Consider the following 14,792-nt stretch of genomic DNA (forward strand, 5'->3'; position numbering starts at 1 on the left):
ATGCAAGGAATGGAAAAGACCATTCCTGAATTGTTCTCGATGCTGAAGTCAGCAGAGGCTGAAATCAAGAAAGAACATCAAGTGTTGATGGTCAATAAGACCACTAAGTTCAAGAAGGGCAAGGGTAAGAAGAACTTCAAGAAGGACGGCAAAGATGTTGCCGCGCCTGGTAAGCCAGTTACCGGGAAGAAGTCAAAGAATGGACCCAAGCCTGAGACTGAGTGCTTTTATTGCAAGGGGAAGGGTCACTGGAAGCGGAACTGCCCCAAATACTTAGCGGATAAGAAGGCCGGCAACACCAAAGGTATATTTGATATACATGTGATTGATGTGTACCTTACCAGTAATCGTAGTAACTCCTGGGTATTTGATACCGGTGCCGTTGCTCATATTTGTAACTCACAGCAGGAGCTGCGGAATAAACGGAGACTGGCAAAGGACGAGGTGACGATGCGCGTCGGGAATGGTTCCAAAGTCGATGTGATCGCCGTCGGCACGCTGCCTCTACATTTACCTACGGGATTAGTTTTGAACCTCAATAATTGTTATTTAGTGCCAAGTTTGAGCATGAACATTGTATCTGGATCTCGTTTAATACGAGATGGCTACTCATTTAAGTCTGAGAATAATGGTTGTTCGATTTATATGAGAGATATGTTTTATGGTCATGCTCCGATGGTCAATGGTTTATTCTTAATGAATCTTGAGCGTAATATTACACATGTTCATAGTGTAGATGCCAAAAGATTTAAAGTTGATAATGATAGTCCCACATACTTGTGGCACTGCCGCCTTGGTCACATTGGTGTCAAGCGCATGAAGAAGCTCCATGCCGATGGACTTTTAGAGTCTCTTGATTATGAATCGTTTGACACGTGCGAACCATGCCTCTTGGGCAAAATGACCAAGACTCCGTTCTCCGGAACAATGGAGCGAGCAACCAACTTGTTGGAAATCATACATACCGATGTGTGCGGTCCAATGAGCGTTGAGGCTCGCGGAGGATATCGTTATGTTCTCACTCTCACAGATGACTTGAGTAGATATGGGTATGTCTACTTAATGAAACACAAGTCTGAGACCTTTGAAAAGTTCAAGGAATTTCAGAATGAGGTGGAGAATCAACGTGACCGAAAGATAAAATTCTTACGATCAGATCGTGGAGGAGAATACTTAAGTCACGAATTTGGTACACACTTAAAGAAATGTGGAATCGTTTCACAGCTCACGCCGCCTGGAACACCTCAGCGAAACGGTGTGTCTGAACGTCGTAATCGCACTCTATTGGATATGGTGCGGTCTATGATGTCTCTTACCGATTTACCGCTATCATTTTGGGGATACGCTCTAGAGACAGCTACATTCACTTTAAATAGGGCACCGTCTAAATCCGTTGAGACGACACCGTATGAATTATGGTTTGGAAAGAAACCTAAGCTGTCGTTTCTAAAAGTTTGGGGATGCGAAGCTTATGTCAAGAAACTTCAACCTGAAAAGCTCGAACCAAAGTCGGAAAAATGCGTATTCATAGGATACCCTAAGGAAACTATAGGGTATACCTTCTACTTAAGATCCGAAGGCAAGATCTTTGTTGCCAAGAACGGATGCTTTCTGGAGAAAGAGTTTCTCTCGAAAGAAGTAAGTGGGAGGAAAGTAGAACTCGATGAAGTACTACCTCTTGAGCGGGATAGTGACGCAGCACAGGAAACCATTCCTGTGATGCCCACACCAACTGAAGAGGAAAACCATGATGATGATCAAGGTACTTCGGATCAAGTTACTGCTGAACTTCGTAGGTCCACAAGGACACGTTCCGCACCAGAGTGGTACGGTAACCCTGTCCTGGAAATCATGTTGTTAGACAACAATGAACCTTCGAACTATGAAGAAGCAATGACGGGCCCGGATTCCAACAAATGGCTTGAAGCCATGAAATCCGAGATAGAATCCATGTATGAAAACAAAGTATGGACTTTGACAGACTTGCCCGATGATCGGCGAGCGATAGAAAACAAATGGATCTTTAAGAAGAAGACGGACGCGGATGGTAATGTTACCATCTATAAAGCTCGACTTGTCGCTAAGGGTTATCGACAGGTTCAAGGGATTGACTACGACGAGACATTCTCTCCCGTAGCGAAGCTAAAGTCCGTCCGAATCATGTTAGCAATTGCCGCATACTATGATTATGAGATATGGCAGATGGACGTCAAAACAGCATTCCTTAACGGGCATCTTAAGGAAGAACTGTATATGATGCAGCCGGAAGGTTTTGTCGATCCTCAGAACGCTAACAAAGTATGCAAGCTCCAGCGATCCATTTATGGACTGGTGCAAGCATCTCGGAGTTGGAACATTCGCTTTGATGAGATGATCAAAGCGTTTGGGTTTATGCAGACTTATGGAGAAGCCTGCGTTTACAAGAAAGTGAGTGGGAGCTCTGTAGCATTTCTCATATTATATGTAGATGACATACTCCTGATGGGAAATAATATAGAATTTCTGGACAGCATTAAGGCCTACTTGAATAAGTGTTTTTCAATGAAGGACCTTGGAGAAGCTGCTTATATATTAGGCATCAAGATCTATAGAGATAGATCGAGACGCCTCATAGGTCTTTCGCAAAGTACATACCTTGATAAGATTTTGAAGAGATTCAGAATGGATCAGTCCAAGAAGGGGTTCTTGCCTATGTTACAAGGTATGAGACTGAGCTCAGCTCAGTCACCGACCACGGCAAAAGATAAAGAAGAGATGAGTGTCATCCCCTATGCTTCAGCCATAGGATCTATTATGTATGCCATGCTGTGTACCAGACCCGATGTAAACCTTGCCGTAAGTTTGGTAGCAAGATACCAAAGTAATCCCGGCAAGGAACACTGGACAGCGGTCAAGAATATCCTGAAGTACCTGAAAAGGACAAAGGACATGTTTCTCGTTTATGGAGGAGACGAAGAGCTCGTCGTAAAGGGTTACGTCGACGCTAGCTTTGACTCAGATCCGGATGACTCTAAGTCACAAACCGGATACGTGTATATGTTGAATGGTGGAGCAGTAAGCTGGTGCAGCTGCAAGCAGAGCGTCGTGGCGGGATCTACGTGTGAAGCGGAGTACATGGCAGCCTCGGAGGCAGCACATGAAGCGATTTGGGTGAAGGAGTTCATCACCGACCTAGGAGTCATACCCAATGCGTCGGGGCCGATCAAACTCTTCTGTGACAACACTGGAGCTATTGCCCTCGCAAAGGAGCCCAGGTTTCACAAGAAGACCAGGCACATCAAGCGTCGTTTCAACTCCATCCGTGAAAATGTTCAAGATGGAGACATAGAGATTTGCAAAGTACACACGGATCTGAATGTCGCAGATCCGCTGACTAAACCTCTCTCGCGTGCAAAACATGATCAACACCAGAACTCTATGGGTGTTCGATTCATCACAATGTAACTAGATTAGTGACTCTAGTGCAAGTGGGAGACTGTTGGAAATATGCCCTAGAGGCAATAATAAAAGTATTATTATATTTCATTGTTCATGATAATTGTCTTGTGTTCATGCTATAACTGTATTATCCGGAAATCGTAATACACGTGTGAATACTTAGACCACACTATGTCCCTGGTAAGCCTCTAGTTGACCAGCCCGTTGTGATCAACAGATAGTCATGGTTTCCTGACTATGGACATTGGATGTCATTGATAACGGGATCACATCATTAGGAGAATGATGTGATGGACAAGACCCAATCCTAAGCATAGCATAAAAGATCGTGTAGTTCGTTTTGCTAGAGCTTTGCAAGTGTCAAGTATCTCTTCCTTCGACCATGAGATCGTGTAACTCCCGGATACCGTAAGAATGCCTTGGGTGTGCCAAACGTCACAACGTAACTGGGTGACTATAAAGGTGCATTACAGGTATCTCCGAAAGTAGCTGTTGGGTTGACACGGATCGAGACTGGGATTTGTCACTCCGTATGACGGAGAGGTATCTCTGGGCCCACTCGGTAATGCATCATCATAATGAGCTCAAAGTGACCAAGGTGTTGGACACGGGATCATGCATTACGGTACGAGTAAAGTGACTTGCCGGTAACGAGACTGAACAAGGTATTGGGATACCGACGATCAAGTCTCGGGCAAGTAACGTACCGATTGGCAAAGGGAATTGTATACAGGGTTTGATCGAATCCTCGACATAGTGGTTCATCCGATGACAACATCGAGGAGCATGTGGGAGCCATCATGGGTATCCAGATCCCGCTGATGGTTATTGACTAAGAGAGTCTCGGTCATGTCTACATGTCTCCCGAACCCGTAGGGTCTACACACTTAAGGTTCAGTCACGCTAGGGTTGTAGGGATATGTATATGCAGTAACCCGAATATTGTTCGGAGTCCCGGATGAGATCCCGGACGTCACGAGGAGTTCCGGAATGGTCCGGAGGTAAAGATTTATATATGGGAAGTCCTGTTTCGGGCATCGGGGCAAGTTTCGGGGTTATCGGTATTGTACCGGGACCACCGGAGGGGTCCCGGGGGCCCACCGGGTGGGGCCACCCATCCCCGGGGGCCACATGGGCTGTAGGGGGTGCGCCTTGGCCTACATGGGCCAAGGGCACCAGCCCCACAAGGCCCATGCGCCTAGGGTTTCCGAGGGGGAGGAGTCCTACTAGTGGAAGGCACCTCCTAGGTGCCTTGGGGGGGAGGGAATCCCCCCTTGGCCGCCGCACCCCCTAGGAGATTTGATCTCCTAGGGCCGGCCACCCCCCTTTGGCACCCCTATATATAGTGGGGGGAGAGGAGGGACTTCATACCTTGTGCCCTGGCCTTTGGTTGCCTCCTTCTCCCTCCCCAACACCTCCTCCAACTCCATAGCGCTTAGCGAAGCTCTGCCGGAGTACTGCAGCTCCACCAACACCACGCCGTCGTGCTGCTGCTGGTGCCATCTCCCTCAACTTCTCCTCCCTTCCTTGCTGGATCAAGAAGGAGGAGACGTGGCTGTTTCCGTACGTGTGTTGAACGCGGAGGTGCCGTCCGTTCGGCGCAGGTCATCGGTGATTTGGATCACGTCGAGTACGACTACATCATCACCTTGCAAGCTTCCGCACGCGATCTACAAGTGGTATGTAGATGAAAACTCTCTCCCTAGACTCGTTGCTTAGATGAACTCATAGATGGATCTTGGTGAAACCGTAGGAAAAATTTTAATTTTCTGCAACGTTCCCCAACAATGATTACCTCCTCTCGCAAGCATTCACAACTATGAAAGAAGAATTAAGATAAATCTAACCATAGCATGAAACATATGGATCCAAATCAACCCTTTACGAAATAGTGCATAAACTAGGGTTTAAGCTTTTCTCACTCTTGCAACCCATCATCTACTTACTAATCCCACAATGCCTTCTCCTAGGCCCAAGCATGGTGATGTTTCATGTAGTCGATGTTCACATGACACCCCTAGAGGAAGAACAACATAACACATCATCAAAATATTGAATGGATATCAACTTCACATGATTACTTATAACAAGACTTTTGTCATGTCCTCAAGAACAAACATAACTATTCACAAATCATATTCATGTTCATGATTAGAGGAGATAAATATGTGATTACCAATCTGAACATATAATCTTCCACCAAATAAACAAACTAGCATCAACTACAAGATGTAATAAACACTACTAGCAACACACAGGTACCAATCCAAAGTTTTAGACAAAGATTGAATACAAGAGATGAACTAGGGTTTGGAGATGAGATGGTGTTGGTGAAGATGTTGATGGATATGAGATGGGGTATATTATTTGCGCCATTTCAATAAAGTTTGCACAAACCACGTCCAAAAACGATTTCATCCATTTTCAAAATTGACGTAAAACCATAGGAAATTGGGAGAAACATTATATACATAAAAGTTTCACATTTGTCCAAGCTTTGCAACGCCATATCATTTGCTGCATTTCGACAAACGTTAATAAATTAACACAAAAATACGAACTCGGTGGAACTTTGACCGTTTTCTAAATTACTCTTAAACCGTTAAAAATTAGAAAACTCTTTCTACATGAAAAAGAAGCACATGTTCATAAGCTTTCCAATTCCATATAGTTTGCCTCAATCAGATTAGCCGTTTATAAATGGCCTAAAAAAATATGAACTCGACTGTTTGGTTTACGGAATTTTATGAATTTTCAAATTACTCTTTAACCATAGGGAATGAGGGAAAACTTTCCATGTCAGTATCAAACGAAGTACAAACATGATGAAACTTTATGATGTTTTTTTCTGGACCTGAAGGGACCCTAGAAGGTTCGGGAGGAGGCCATAAGATGTATGAGAGAGCCACGAGCTCACCTGGCGCGCCCCAAGGGGGTAGGTGCATCCCCCGAGCTAGTTACTCTCACGCAACTCCGTTTGACCTAATTCCACCTCTATAAATTCACAAATATTCCCAAACCTATAGAGAGCAACCCAAAACACTTTTTCCACCACCGGAAGCTTCTATTCTTCTGTGATCCCATCTGGAGGCCTTTTCCGGTACTCTGCCGGAGGGGGAATCAATCACAGAGGGCTTCTACATCAACCTTGCTACCCTACCGATGATGCATGGGTAGTTCACCACAGACCTACGGGTCCATAGCTAGTAGCTAGATGGCTTCTTTTCTCTCTTTGATCTTCAATACCATGTGCTCCTCAATCTTCTTGGAGTTCTATCCGATATAATCTTCTTTTGCGGTGTGTTTGTTGGGATCCGATGAATTGTGGATTTATGATCATATTATTCACTGAAAGTAATTTAGTCCTTTCTAAACTTTATTATGCATGATTATTACAGCTCTGTATTTCTCTCCAATCTATCCGTTTGGTTTGGCCAACTAAATTGATTTATCTTCAGTGGGAGAGGTGCTTTCTAATGGGTTCAATCTTGCGGTGTCCTCACCCAGTGACAGAAGGGGTAGCGGGGCACGTATTTATATTGTTGCCATTAAGCATGAAATGATGGGGTTTAATCATATTACTTGAGTTTACTTTGTCTACATCATGTCATCATACTTCATGCATTACTCTATTTGTCATGAACTTAATACCTAGAGAGGCAAGCATAGAAGCGCTCTCGAAGTGGAGTAATAGTAGTAGATGCAGAATCGTTTTGGTCTAGCTATCACGGACATGATGCCTATATATGTGATCATCTCCATGAATAACATCATAACTATGTGCTTTTCTATCAGTTTCCCAACAGTAATTTGTTTACCTACCGTATGCTATGTGTTCGAGAGAGAAGTCTCTAGTGAAAACTATGGCCCTCGGGTCTGCTTAATCATATTGCTAAAAAACAAAAATACATTACTGCAATTTATTTACTTTGTTTTTACTTTTGTTTTTATCTATCTACCACTATCAGAATTAATCCTTGCAAGTAACAAGTTCAAGGGAATTGAAAACTCTCTTGCCCGCGCTGGGTGCAAGTGTTTGCTTTTGTGTGTGTAGGTGCTGACGATGAGAATTTGCGCGTGAAAGCGCAGGTTATCTCCCAGAGGGGGGGGTGAATGGGAGACTTTTATAAATTTGTCAAACTCTGAAGAATTTGACGAAGATCAGAGTGAAGAAATAGAAACGCAAGGGAAACTAAGTCATCACAAAATCATAGTACATGCAATCAGGATACCGAAGAGTGAAGAACATTCAATCATACAACCATACAAGCATGAGGAATATGAACTGAGGAAATGAAAGATGGTGTGATGAAATTCTTGAGTTCAAATTCGTTAGAGCATAGATCACAAATTCTTTAGCAGCGGAATACTGGAAGAGAGGGTGAGGAATTCAAAACCAGGTTGGCTCAGTGACGACAATGCAATTTGGTAGACTAGTTCCAGTTGCTGCATCAACTGTACGTCTGGTTGAGGCAGCTGAGTCACAACTCAGAGGACACACAATCCTCACCGTATTCCTCTTGAGCTAAGGCCCACAGACCTCGCCCAATCACTCGTAGTAAGTCTTCAAGGTAGACTTTCAAAACCTTCACAGACTTGTTCACCGGCACACCACAATGACTCTTGGTGCACTCAGAACTTGACGCCTAGCCGTCTGGAAGAATGACGGTCTTCAAAGGTAACAGGTGTTGGATCACACGGATCAATCTCTTCAGTGATGCTCAATCACTTGGCTCTGGGTTTTTCCTCACTAAGGATTCTCTCAAAGTCGTTAGAGGATGTCTTGCTCTCAAATGACAAGTGTCAAGTTCTCTCGGAGCAGCCAACCAACAAGTGGTTGTGGGGGACGGCTATTTATATCCAGGGGCAACCCGACATGAATTATCATAAATGCCCTTCTCTGATTCGACCGTTGTTAGGATAAGGATCCACTCGACAGCTGGCATGCAGCGTAGCAACGGTCGGAATTTGAACTCTCAAATTTGTCGGGGCACTCAATTTCCTCACTTTTAGGCCGATCACACTAGTGAACTCCTAACTCCTCAGCGTGGCCAAATTTGTCAGCGACCAGATAAACTTCGTCATTGTCGCTAGCAAATGTGCCATCCGTACTAGAGATTTTCAAAGGCTTTACTCGAAGCGGCTTTTGTGTATAGGTTTGAGCATCACTTTGGAAATGTGAAATATGTTTCACCTTGACCCCCTTTAACAGTACGATTTTTCCTATGACTCAAAGAAGAAGAAAATAAACTATGAAAACAAAAGTCTTCAAGCTTCAAAGTCTTCACATAAATTTCTTCAAAGGCCATACCAATTTCATCACCAAATTCTTCACTTGAAGAAATCCATTTTTAGGGTTCATCTTCCATGTATTAAACCAAATATTCTGGGACTCCCGTTCCTGTGTATACTCACAAACACATTAGTTTCTCAACCTATTTGTCTTCAATACTCCAAAACCACTAAGGGGACACTTGATGCACTTACAATCTCCCCCTTTTTGGTGATTGATGACAAATTGGTTATGCTTTCAACGAGAGTAAAAATAGTTGAATTGTAAGTACAGAGTGGATTGAAGACTGGGATCAGAGGAGGTTACAAGATATTGAGAACTCCCCCTGAAGATGTGCATATGAGGAATTTGCTTTGGATTGCAAATGCACATGGTAGGTTGAAATTGTGGAGTTCTCCCCCTATATCTTGGAATCCAATCATGCATGATCATAAGATGTTTGAAGAATATGAATGCATGATGAAAATTGGTGTCTGACAAAATTGTGCATCCATTAGCAGATATATCTATGATAGGAGCATGCGTGTCAAATGAAGCAAAAGAGTCAGACGACCAACAATTATTAAGTTACAACTCATAAAAGAGCACATCCAAAAAAAGTTCAAGAGTTACAACTTAAGCAAAAAACAGCCCATATAACGACCCGCTTGAAGACTAACTCAGACTTCTCCCCCTTTGTCATGAAATGACCAAAAGGTGAGGAATCTGAGGACTAGCGCCCGTGAAGAAAACATCATGGAGAGGACGAGGGAGCGCCAACATTGTTGGGGTCGCGCGGTGCACGAGGACCAGCAGTAGTGTCTTTAACAACTCCATTTTCGTCGGTGGAGCGCGATGAAGACTCGGAGCTCGGCATCAGAGGAGGAACTTGAGTTTTCTTGAACTTCTTCCTTGGTGGTTCAGCCCAGTCAAAGTTCATTTGAAATTCTTCAGCAACAAGTTCTTCATCTATTTTGAGGTGCGAGAGTATGGCCCATGATATGTTGAATATTTCATGAAGATAGTAGCGGTTTTTGCGCACCGCGCTATGCATCACAGTCATATTGGCTTGAATAGCAGCAAACTGATGCTTAACCCAGTGATAATTCTTGTCAACTTTATGATGAAAACAGATAAGCAGCTCACAGTCAGTCATGACACGTGGTGCTTTGGGAGAAGTGGATGGCCTTGAAGCTTTTGCTGCAGTATCCTGGCTTATAGGTTCATCAGCATTGGAGCTGGAAATAGGTTGACGAAATTGTCCATCATGGGGACGAATTCCTTCATCAATGACATTCTTGCCTTTGTTAGGTACTGTGGACAGTGTGCTTTGAAGAATTTCAACTTCGGGAAAATAACTCAAGTGATTCTGACGATCAACCTTGTAGTGGATTGAAGACTGGGATCTGATGGATCTCATAATCCATGGTGTGTATGTCTTAAATTCAAAAGGAGACTGAGCAACAGTGACCAAAGTCCTTAGGAAGAAATCATGAATGTTCATGGGAGTTCCATGAATGATGTGGAATAGCAGGTTCTTCATAACCCCCACAACTTCTCCAGTGTTGGAATTGTGGCCTTTGATCAGGCTGAGGGTCTTTGCTAGAATGCAATAGACAGTCTTCGGCACATAGAGCAAATCCTTCACAAGGAAGGTAGTCCTTGGAGAATTGGCTTCATGAGCACTTGCATCAGATGATTTGGTAGCTTAGGTTCTTCATATATTTTCTTTCCTCCTTATTGGGGTGGATCAACTGGAAGAGCACGAAGTAATTCATCAATCCGTGCTTTGTAGTGAGTGTCTTCACTCATCCAGTCCAGAGCCCAAGTTGCAGTGTCGTCATCATGCCAGAGAAATGTGCAGTTGCATAGAATTGAAGAATGAGTTCTTCATTCCAGTCGCAGACGTCAGTGCAGAAATTGAGTAGAACAACATCATGAAGAACAACCAAAACTGGCCGGAAACATGGTATTGACTCCATATCCACATGAGGAATATGGCGATGCGGGAATACTTTATTATTATCAAACAACAGTGAGACATAGAAATTCATCTGCGTTGTCCAAAACCTCAAACGCCTGAGTTTGGCTGAGTCATAGGGTGACTCACCAACGAAGAAATTCTTCTCTTCAAAGAATTTGTCACTATCATACTTAAAGCGCTTGAGGCCTTTTCCAATCTTGGGCATCATGGGAACGGGTTGAAGATTTTGCCGTTTAGTTCTAACATCAAGCACTGGTCGTGGGGACCAAGTTGAATTATTAGGATCTGTCACCGCGAGAGCTTGAGCAACTTCCTCGGTTGTGGCAGTTGGAACTATATCAGTGTCTGCTGTGGGAATTGAATCTGCATGTAGAGGAGATGTATTGATGACATCAACACCAGGGTCACCATGAGAAATATCATCAGGTGCTATAGCTGGAATTTCTTTAGGAATACTTTGGAGCGATGGTTGTTGTTCTTCAGTGCGCGCAGGCAACTGAGGCTCTCGATTGAGGGAAGTGGTGAGGGGCGAATTTGGGTGAGTTTCTTCCCAAAAATTCTTCATGGATTGGAGGAGTTGTCTCGCCAATATCCACATCCTCTTCATTTTCTTCAGTTAGCGGAGTTCGCTGAGGACTTTGTGTAGTATCTTGAGGCATTGATACATCAGCATCAACCTCAATCTCTTCATCCATTTGCTCTGTGGTAGCAGCAGAATGGGTATCTTCATCATCATCTTCATTAGCCAGAGGGATTTGATAATCCACCCCATAAGGAACTGTCGGGGATATACCCCGCGGTGTGACCCGGTCGGAGATATGACCCGGTTGGGACTTGGTGTTTCATTGGTGGCCCGGCAGATTATAAGCCAATAGATTGTAAGCTGGCAGACAGTTAAGCCAGATCGTAAGCCGGCGGGCAAATGTTAAGCCAGATGGTAAGTCAGATGTTAAGCCGCCAGATGTTAAGCCAGATGGTAAGTCAGATATTAAGCCGGCAGACGTTAAGCCAGATGTTAAGCCAACAAATATTAAGCCAAATAGTCAGATTGTAACAGAGTCGCCTGGAGTTCATAAGCCCGGGACGTTAAGAAGCCAAGACGTTAAATAGCCCATGGAGAGAATCCCGTGATGAGAAGTCAGAATAGTTTAAGTCTTAAATCCGAGGTGGAATCTACATGTAAACTGCCCCTTTAACTTATATAAGGGGGGCAGGGCACCCTAAAAGGGACGAATTCCACGAGTTGGACAGATTAGGGTCAGACAAACAAGTCTATAGCTCTCGAGATAGAGCATCCTTGTAATCATGTTCATCATCATCAATATCAATGAAGCAGGATGTAGGCTTTTACATCCGCTGTGAGGGGCCGAACCTAGGTAAAACCTTGCGTCTCTCGATTTCGACCAACCCCTTCAAGCTACTACATGGATGCGTTGGCCCCACGACTAAGTCCTAACATGAAGGACATCTACCGTGACAATTCCACGACAGTTGGCGCCCATCGTGGGGCTTGGTGCACGGTGGTGATGAGTTCTTGAATGAATCTCCCTAGGGATCGAGAAGCTCGCAGTTAACCATAAAAAGAAAGTTGGCATAGAAGGATCCGCAATGACTACATTTTCATCAATCGAAGATTAGAAAAAGCTTTGGCGGCGGCATATGTCGCGCAGAGTTCGTCATGGCTAGATCAAATTTTTCCTAGAAAAATCATGCGCCGCCGTTGGGTTGAATCTCAGATCAAGATCAGAACGAAAAGTTATGCCGGCGTATATACTGTGTTTGACTCGGCCTACATCTCTATGACACCAGCGGCAGAAAACCACTAGATTGGGTCGGCAACTTCGCGCCTCCAGCTGTGTGGATGTCTGTCTCAAGGGATTGATCAACGACGCTACTAGGGCGCTGCCAATAAATCGAGTTGCCGTGATGGATTAGTATGCACAAGTTGCAGCTCGTCTTTCGAGATCCAATTAATTCTGGAGTTGTTTCTTCATGGGATAAAGCCAACACCATCGTCTGGGGCTTTCCTAACTAGTACTAGCAGTTGAATGAGGAGAAGACCACGACCCGGATTCCCCACTTCGAGCCGACCGCGATCTCCCCTCACCTTGTTGAGCTATCTGGTTGACCCGCCTCATCTCCGCTGCAGCGGTTCTGCCATGGCCGGTGCGCTATTTCTGTCATCATCAAGGCCCTGCCTCACCGACCTTCACCACTCACCGCTCGCTAAACCGCCGCCTCCACAGAAACCGCTTGCCTCGCCGGCTTATCACCTCACGGCCAGAGCGTGCCTCAACCTGCCGTCCGCCTCGTCTTCGACCGGCATGGCCTCGAGCCGTTTCACCATCACGGACGTGCTTCCAAGCCGCCGGCCCTGACTCGCCACCTCGGGCCGGCCCTACCCCGCCGCTGGGTCACATCCACTTCTGAGCCACCTCGCTACCAAAGCCTCCGCTGCTCATCTTCACCGTACGGTTTCAATCCGTCGTCGTCAAGTTGCCGCTTCCGCCGGGTCCCGCCTGGTCAAGCCGGCCTCTGCGGCCAAGGCCTCTACCGTGACGGCGTCGCCTCCGAGCCACCGCTGCGTGACAGCAGCCATGCCTCAAGCCGTTTCCGCATCGCTTTGCCAATTTGCCATGCCCACGCGTTGACCATGACTCGCCGCCTGGCCCGTTGCTCCTCAGCGAGCCTCTACCGCGAACCCACGCGGCTGCCTCTGCCACGGGCCACAGGCCTGCTGCGGGCGTGCCAGCCCTTCGAGCCGCCACCGTTTCACACCGTGAGCCGCCACGGACTCGCGCTGGTTAAACTGCAGTTTCCTCAAAGTCGCCGTGCCGGTTCTCTCCGCTATGCGTCCTGCAGGATTAAACCGCCGTTCTCCTGAGTCACCGATGCCGCTGGGGTCGGCCTTGTTTCCGCTTTAGCCACAAGCTGCCACTACTGCGCCTTCTGCCCGCGCCTCCCGCGTTGACTCGCTGTCTTCTGTGCTGATTCGCCGCCTCCCATGTTAACTCGCTGCTCCAAATCGCCTTCTGCTCCCGTGTTGCTGAGCTACTACCATAGCTTGCTGCGGATGAGCCGCCGAGCGCCTTCACTGCTGGGTGCCCTTGCCACTGTTGCCGGCCTTGCTTTCATAGCCTTGAGCCACCTCGCCGTCGTGGATGTGCCGCCGAGCCACCCCTCCTATGCTCGACCTAGTTCCGGGCCGCCTTCGCAACCTCGTCTCTGAATCGGAACCACCCTTCGTCCCGGACTTGGAACCGCCGCTCGTCTCCAAGTGGAAGCCGCCTCAATTAGTCCGCCTCATCAGGGGCTCCCACCGAGTCTCTGCCTGCAGGGCCTGCCAAGAACCCTCTGTTGAGTGTCGAGCCACTGTCCGCATGGTCTGCTCTGAGGTAGTTCTGTTGACATTGACCATTTGCAAAGACAAGTCAAACAAAGGGGCACCAAGTTTGCACTGATCTAGATATAAGTATTCAGATGATTACTGGATTGTTTGGTGGTTGAATGAAATGCTTAAACATCAACGTTGAAGGATAACATCAGAGGGAGAGAGTTTTTCCCTTTACAAAACAACATTATTTGTTCATGATTCCCAGTCCAGCTGCCAGCTTGGGCCGGGTGTTCAACAAAAAGAAAGATCCAGATGCGGACACTCGTGTGGGGACGCACCATGTATTTTCTGCTGTGATTGTCCAAGGTTCAAGCCATTAGAGGGGAAATTCAGAAGAAGAAAAATTGCACGGGGACTTGAGCCAAGAGGCACACCGTGTAAGGACAAGAGATGGTCAAATCGCCATTGGTATTAACCCGACTTTTGTGCAATCACTATATCCAATGGCATCCAAAAATAAGTCAGGACAGTTGTTCACTGTCCATGAGAGACACAATGAGTCTGCGTGTAGATCATCTGTCATCAAAGTACATCAGGTGATACCCCTCCTTTATTTCATCTATATGCAGTAATCTGTCTGAGAACAGTTACTCTCACTTGTAATATTTTTTGCAGGGCAATTATTTTTATGCCATGGATATGAAGTGCATCAGCATCATTCTGCACTGACATTTGTCTGTACTGCGCTGATTAGCGGATGTGCA

This window comes from Triticum aestivum, chromosome 2A (assembly GCF_018294505.1).
Source record: "Triticum aestivum cultivar Chinese Spring chromosome 2A, IWGSC CS RefSeq v2.1, whole genome shotgun sequence".
Classification (NCBI taxonomy): domain Eukaryota; kingdom Viridiplantae; phylum Streptophyta; class Magnoliopsida; order Poales; family Poaceae; genus Triticum; species Triticum aestivum.